This window comes from Anolis sagrei, chromosome 1 (assembly GCF_037176765.1).
Source record: "Anolis sagrei isolate rAnoSag1 chromosome 1, rAnoSag1.mat, whole genome shotgun sequence".
Lineage (NCBI taxonomy): Eukaryota > Metazoa > Chordata > Lepidosauria > Squamata > Dactyloidae > Anolis > Anolis sagrei.
The window spans coordinates 218007865-218016224 of NC_090021.1; positions in this window are offsets into that span (position 1 = coordinate 218007865).

An 8360-nucleotide genomic window follows, 5' to 3' on the forward strand; every position below is an offset into this window, starting at 1 on the left:
TGAGCTGCTCCCCCCCCCCCCCATGACAGGAGGAAGTACTCACTGCTCTGCTTCCCCCCATTTGTCGCAGTGTAACACGGAAAGCCCCCTTTGTTGTCGCAGTAGTGGCATATGCCAATTCACTTTCCCCTTTGCAACAAAGTCTCACCAGAAGTAGCTCTAAGTTGTGGGATGGGAACCAGAGGTCTCCATCGCAAAAGGGAAGGTGAACCAGCATATGCCATCAAAAAGTACTCCATCTGATGAAGTCATGGGTGATCCTATTATAGTTTTGAATGCTTACATACAGCAAGCAAGGTAAACAGCTGCTGTATGTTCAGTTACTGAGCATATGTGATGAAGAAAACAGAAAGAAAAGCAGAAAATAGATTAGAAAGAAAGAAAGAACTCATTCTGGAATACATTTTGGAATCGTCTTTCAAGTGATCTGTAGAAGATTTGAAATGTTTTTGGTTATTCGTGTAAGGCTTATTTAACCTGGCTGTTTAATTTCTCATGTGCATAATGTTACTTCTGAATAAAAAGTGTTCTGAAACATGTTGAACTGTTCTTTTTTGTAGTGCAGGAAACCATCTCTGTTTTTCCCATGTTATTTCTGCCCCTGACACCAAAGTTTCTGTTAAAAATAACAAAACCCAGAAATACATCTATTTTGTTAACCGAGGTATACTTATATGTGCATGAGGTACGAGTATGTTCGTTAACAAATAAATTCATGGTTCAACCAGCTAAGTCCACACTTCCCACGTTGAGTTTTTCTCAATAGCCAAACATTAAAGAATCCTAAGAAACAACGGAGCTGAAGAAATTATAAGATCTCAAACTGAAAGTGAGTTTGGACTGGGTGCGTCATGCATATGATAAGCCCAATCTGCTTATGTCTCCCATGTACTTACTTGGAAATAAACAAGAGAAGGTCCTTCTGAGTTGCATGCTTTACATAAGTGTTTAAAATGGTATAGCTTCCCATTTTGAAATGAAATTCCCATTGTGTCTTATTACACTAGTATGGAATGGCAGTCCAACAAGATAAATCACACTCTGCAACATATTAACTGTACCATGTAGTTCTTGTTTTCCCTTTCTGCTGTGTTCTTGTCAACATTCAGGACCATATGTATAAAAATACAAAAAAGGAAGAAACTGGACACAATCATTCAGAGAAAGAGCATTATGGTATGAAATGTTAAACTTATCTTGTCTATATCCTAAGTGTATGAGTGTGTTGGGGGGGGGGGGAGCTAGAAAGAAACTCATTACAAGTCTGAATTTAAAATATATTATGAACGTTTCCACACAAGCCCGCTTCTTTTTGGAATGCTGAGATGAGGGGGGAGGGGGTGAAAGAGCAGCTGAAGATTGCTATGAAACTATTTAGCCATGTCTAATTCGGCAATGTATTAGAAAGACTTTCACCCTAATACACTTGAGTCTATTGTATGTACCCAAACATTCCAGTCAACCAGACTGATAAAACCAATTTAACGGGTCTATTGGCAAGAGTGATCTCAGATTTTCTCAAAGTCATATCTATGTCTGCGCATGCAAAGCAGCACATTTTCACTTGCAAGTTATATTGATTTTTTTTAAGTCCTCATGGAAAGCAAAGCAATTGACATGTGCTCCATATAGTAGATCATTCCTTGATTATTGTTTTCAGCCAGCACAAGACAGTGATAAATTCTGTGACTATTTTAAAGGATTCATATTGGTTGCTCTAACATGCAGAACCATCAGCAAAGACTACCAAGAATAAAAAAAAGCTGGAAATTTTGAACTGAAAAAAAATCTGCTTAAGTTTTAATGTTTGTATACTTATGGTTAAGTGTTACAATATTATAATCAGTGTGCTGTAGTGGTTAGAAGAGAGGCTCTCAAACTGTGTTCCACGCAGCCTTGGGGTTCTGCAGGTGATAGTGAGGGGCTCTTTCCTCCTTCAGAGAAATGCAGCAGCAGCAACAGTGTCCTCCTGTGGCACAGGCCCTTTCCCCACCGCCTCCCTTGATCCCCAGACTCCTTTTCCTGCCGCAGAAACCCTTTCTCCTGCCTCCCTTGAAGCCAAAAGCCTTTTCCCCTCACCAGCCAGATTATTTTCCCCTGCCTTTTTTTTCCAAAACCCTAATTCCCTCCCACCTCTCAGGGGGTGCTTTGATTATGCTTTCCCTGCATAAGGCAGAAGGGGGTTGGATTGGATGGCCCCTGGGGTTTCTGCTTTTTTAAAAATTATTTCTGAAGCAACTTGAGAACATACTTCAAGTCACTTCTGGTGTGAGAGAATTGGCCATCTACAGAGACGTTGCCAGGGAACACCCAGATGTGTTACATCCTGCTGGGAGGTTTCTCTCTTGTCCCCATAAGCTAGAGCTGACAGACAGGAGCTCACTCCGTCTCGCAAATTCAAACCAGCAACCTTCTGGTCAGCAACCCAACCTTCAGTCAGCAGTCCAGCCAGCACAAGGACCCATTGCACAACTGTGGCTCCGGGTTTCTGTAATAATAATAATAATAATAATAATAATATGCTTGGGAAATGTTCGACGCTTGGGAAGTGTTCGACTTGTGATTTTGTGATACGAAATCCAGCATATAGATCTGATTATTATTATTATTATTTTACTGACACAAAAGCACAGTATGTCACAGCAAATGAGATCTATATGCTGGATTTCGTATAAAAAAAATCACAAGTCAAACACTTCCCAAGCGTCTAGGACTGTGTGATGTATTTTCAAATGATGCGCGCAGATCCAAGTAAGGTGGCCTTTTGCAGTTGACAGATCATGATTTTGTCGATGTTTATTGTTTCCAAATGCTGGCTGAGATCTTTTGGCATGCCACCCAGTGTGCCAATGACCACTGGGACCACCTGTACTGGTTTATGCCAGAGCCTTTGCAATTCGATTTTGAGGTCTTGATAGCGGCTGAGTTTTTCCTGTTGTTTTTCCTCAATGCGGCTGTCATCTGGTATGGCGACATCAAAAATCCAGACTTATTTCTTTTCCACAATCATGATGTCTGGTTGTTGTTGTTGTTATTGTTGTTACAAAGGCTGGCTGGCTATCTGTTATGGGTTCTTTGATTATACTTTTCATGCATGGCAGAATAAAGGGATATAGACTAGATAACCCCTGGGGTTTCTGCTATTACTAGTATTACTACTACTACTACTACCACTACTGGATGGCCATCTGTTGGGGGTGCTTTGATTGTGCTTTTCCCACATGACAGGAGTGGAGTGGACTAGATGGCCTCTGGGGTCTTCCACTGAAAGATTGTTAAGTTTATGTTGGTTAAAATTGTTCTTAATTTTAACTATTGTATTGTTCCCAGAATAGATTTGACCTATGGATGCCATAAATGAGAAATGACTTGAGGACACACAACATACCGTAGTTCTTAATATTTCATTCACTCAATACAGCCCTAACATGTGTAATTTTTTGAGTTTGGGAGAGTATATACATATGTATCCCAAATGAAATGTTATTTCCAAAGTGAAAGATGAGATTAATCACAGTGTTGCATAAATGGTAGAATCAGGTTCTGGGCAAATTTCCCTTTCCTTCATTCAACATATTAATCTCCAAATGTATGAGGGTGTTCTACCATATGGCAAATGCAGTCATTCTATTTCGAGACACCATGGTCGGATTCTTGAAAACAACATTCTTCCCATGAAATTGGTGAATACCTCACTGCAAGTGAAAAGCTTTTCACCATGTAGGCTTCCCTGCTTAGCCCTTGCTAATTTGTTTCTTCCCATCCAATTTTGATCTTCACTATAAATGATCTCCTTGTTTAATTTATAAAATGGCATTAGGTTTCTTCAGAATGCCAAATACACTATATCTGACCTGTCTTTCAAACAGTCCTACCTTGGACCAATTCTTCCTAGTGGAAGTAGGAATTTAAAAAATACAAAAAATACAAACACCAAATGCTGCTTATTGGATTGAGTTCATTGTTCCCAAATAAAATATCATCCCTACTTGATGATCTTGTTTTTCAGCAGAGATTATGATTATGAACAGGTGGCTGGTTCTCAGTACAGATTATGAACTCTCTATTTTCTTTGACAATGTATATACTTTCCTTCTAAAATACCTTAGAATGCTATTACCATTGAACAGGTGGGATTTCCAGTCCTGCACATTTTATGAGCATCCATGTAATAGCCTGGTCTTGTGCATGAATACTTGGAAGCAAGTCCCATTGAATCTAGTAGATTTTACTCCCAAGAAATTGTGCCTAGGAATAGAAGTAAATATACTTACTAAAGAGTATGTTCCATAGGATATAATGCACTTGCATGTGGGTAAGTGTGTAACATTCAAGCAATTAAGTTATTGTATTAATGCCTTACAATATGATTTAGTTGGGCTATCAGAGATAGGTATCTCTTACTTTGAAATCTGAATTAATGACACTAGTAGTACATATACAAATTGTAAATTTGCCATCAAGATCTATTACTTTGATGGCTACTACACAGGACCTTGTTGTTGCTGGGTGCATTCAAGTCATTTCCAACTTGAGACAAGCCATAGGTGAACCATCATGGGGTTTTCTTGCAAGATGTGTTCACTGAGGGTTTGCCTTTGCATTCCTCTAAATCTGAGAGAGTTTGACTTGTCCAAAATCAAAAATCTCCTAGTGGGTTTCCATGGCAAAATAAGAATTTGAATCCTGGTCTTCAGAGTCATATGCCAACACTCAAACTAGTATACTGTAATGGTGCTCTATTCCACCTCAAAGTAGGGACATAAATATTTAAATAAAGAAAAGACTTTTACTGCCAGAGTCTTTAAAACCTGGGCAAGCTTCATGTCTACTTGCAGGCTACAGAGTGTCTATAGTTGCCTAATCTATGCTGTCAATCTCCACAGCTATTTTCATTTCAATCTGCTAAATCCAAAATGAAATGAAATTGAAAATTTTATAGCACCTTGATGACTAATACACTTATTTTGGCACAAGTTTTGCTACAATTATGTACACTCTAGGCTTCTACCATTCCAGTCTCTTGGGCACCTTCAGGTCATCACCAAGTTGACAGCTAACATTCACTTCTAAAAGGAGTCAGACTAACTCCATCCCTAATGGCTTTTCAGTGGATAGTAAAACAATTTTTACAGTGGCTCTAAATGGAGTTTTAATTGAAACCACCATTTAATGGTATGATATTTAATTTAGACTGTCTAGTAGTAGGAAAATTCTCCTGAGTCTAGGGGGATCCTACAGAATCCACTAGTTTCTGAGGATGAGCATTTAATGGGTTCTCCTGCTGCCAAACAGAGCTCAGGAGTTCCAGAACATCTAAGCCCTGTTGGGCACAAGCAGTAATCTCGCCAAGTAAACTCTGTGATTGGTTTGCCTTATGGTTGACATAGGTTGGAAACAATTTGAAGGCTCACAACAACACTCTATTCTAGCCTTTGGAAGAATGAGGAAATAATGTCATGTGGCCAATATGGGATCACCTTTTCCTGGCAAATACTCCAAAGCTGTTCCCTTCTATTGCACAACTTATTATGAGCCCAGAACCACAGAGACAGAAGGGACTTCAGGGTCCATCTAGTCCAGCCCTCTGCCATGCAGGAATGTGCAATTAATGGCCATCAGACCAGAATACAAATGTTGGGAGACTGTGAAGTTTGTTACTGTAGTTATTAGGGTATTTTAAGTATCCATTCTATATTGTCATTGACTTTTTTCTCTCTGGGAATTCCTAGGGCTAGTTGCAACATTTTATTCCCAGTCTTAACTGTTTCAAATACTTTTTTATTTCCCCACACACTCACATTGTGCTCTTTGAGGTGTTTGACAAAATGCTGGGCCACCACTTATGGTTACCTACACCTCTATTCTGCTTTTTAACCTCTTGTTTTGTCATACTGTACAGACCTTTTTGGGGAAGCATGCCTCTCATTGTTTTTAGCATATATCGACTTTAATTTGGTCCTTTGCTTTCATTTCATTAATTGATTTAGTCCTTCTAATTGATACTAAGGAGATACAATGCAAAGGCAAGTTATTATCATTGTAATTAATAGTAAAATAAGCAAAATAAGCTATGATACAATCATAACAATCTCACCAATTATTTGGTTAGCATGGTATTTTAACTAATAGATTGTAGCACTCTGAATATATCACATCAGCATAATCTGAATGACCAAGTGTTTGGTGATTATTTTAGATCTTAATGGAGTGAACATCAGTCCCCTTGTTAAATAATCCATGGCGGAAAGAGCTTTTCAGACCTTTAGAAACCCACTGACCACCTGGATGAACCTGAGGTTGGCCTAAAGTTAGCCTTAACACACTTTTCCTGTAAATGCACAAAGAAGCCAGATGCTCCTGTTGTTATTCTACCATCCTCCAGTCAGCATCTGTATTTTGCCATTTTTCTCTGGGAAAAATGCAGTTAATAAGCTCTTCTTCTCTCTTGTGTTGTATTAAGCAGAAAAAGTATTTTTAGAGAGGTAATCCTTAAAACACACTCCCCACCCCCAATACAGCATGTATTTCTCTCCACGCAACATCCAGACAACTTTCCAAGCAAGAACATCCTTAATGCATTAAAGCAGGCAGCCAATAAACATGTGCCTCTGAAGAAGATCTGTGGCAAATGGGATTCATATGTTTGCTATTACAGTGCTGCTCACAGGTGCACGAGGGAGAATGGAATTCTCTTGTCATCCATCTTTTAAACCTTTTACACTTTAATGCTTCTGGTGCTTCATTTTCATAGCTCTCAAAAGCAGGAAAGTTATCCATCTCCTTGTTTTCCAGAAGGGAGGCAGAAAGAGAGAGATGTAATCATGGCTTCCCTGAAGTTGCACAGCTGGCCCACCTGGAAAGCAAAGACCTCGTGCCATAATAATTTGACCACACAACTAATAACTAGCAAATAATTGAAGCATGTAGGAGCTGGTATTCATAATCCAGAAGCTATACACCAGATGGCAAGAGATAAGGCTATGACTGCTGCGCTCCACAATTACAATGATCAATTCATATTTTGCCACTGATTTCATTAAATTTGCACCCAATAGCTTTTATACATTCTCAAAGTCCTAAATACACTGTGGTCAAGAGGATGATTCTTGTGGCACTTCTAAGCAGAAGCAAATCCAGCTTTACTATCACTTGAAAATTTGTCTACCAATACTATCAGGTTGGTATTTGGAGCATATGCAGGTGGAACATCCCTTATCTTGAATCCCAAAATCCAAAATAGTCCAATATCCAAAACTGTCCACATGGGTATTTGTAATAGTGACTCCTTTGCTTTGTGATAGTTCAATGCACACAAACTTTGTTTCATGTACAAAATCATTACAAATATTGTATAACATTATGTGTATGAGGTGTATATGAAACATAATTGAATTTCATGTTTAGACTTAAGTGCCATCTCCAAGATACCTTGTAATGTACATGTGTGGAAATACAGCTACTCCAAAATCTGGTGGGGGGAAAACAAATTCAAAGCACTTATGGTCCCATGCATTTTGGCTAAGAGACACCTAACCTGTATCTGTGATGCATCTCATAATCAGCAAAGATGGAGCTGCTGCTGCAAAACTGATATTTCCTCATCATTTCTTTATTGTTTCAATTTCTTTATTGTGCTTCAGCAGGAGTGGATGTTACTGTTTACACTGCACTCTCCATTTTGCAGAGCCAATTTATCTCAGGATGTGGGATACACAGAGATGAGCTGCAAAGCATTTTTGGCTGGACTCAGATTTTCCAGTGACTTTTTATGAAGCATGCTGTCTTCCTTAATATGAGCTGCAGTGCACATTGGAATGTGCATTTTGTAGCTGCCACAGCCTTGAGCTGGTGTTAGATAGTCAGTGCAGAAGCATTCAAAGTGGTTCACAACAAATTGAAAAAAAGCACAGCTTCAAAAACTCTATTAATTCAAATTACAATCAATTAACAATCAATTATTTTAAAATGCAATGTTAAGACAGTTTCAAATACATTTAACACCTCATAAAATGATAAAAGCAGAGCATCTCCCATTAAAAGCCTCTTTGCCATATGAATTCAGAGCCAAAGGTCTACCTAAATACAAAGGTCTTTGTCTGCCAGTGGAAAGAGAACCAAGAGGGGGTCAGCCAGACTTCATGAGAGAGGGGGTTTTACAATCCAGGAGTGACCACTAAAAAGCTCTCTTCCATGTATTCACTTGACATCCCTGTGAAAATAGTGAGACCAAGTGAAAGTTCCCTCAAAGATCTTAAGACTTGGGCAGCCTCATAGAGTCATAATCGGTACTTTGAATTCTGTACACAAAAAGACTAAAATACAGTCTAGTTGGTGCGTGGATAAATCACCACATTGTA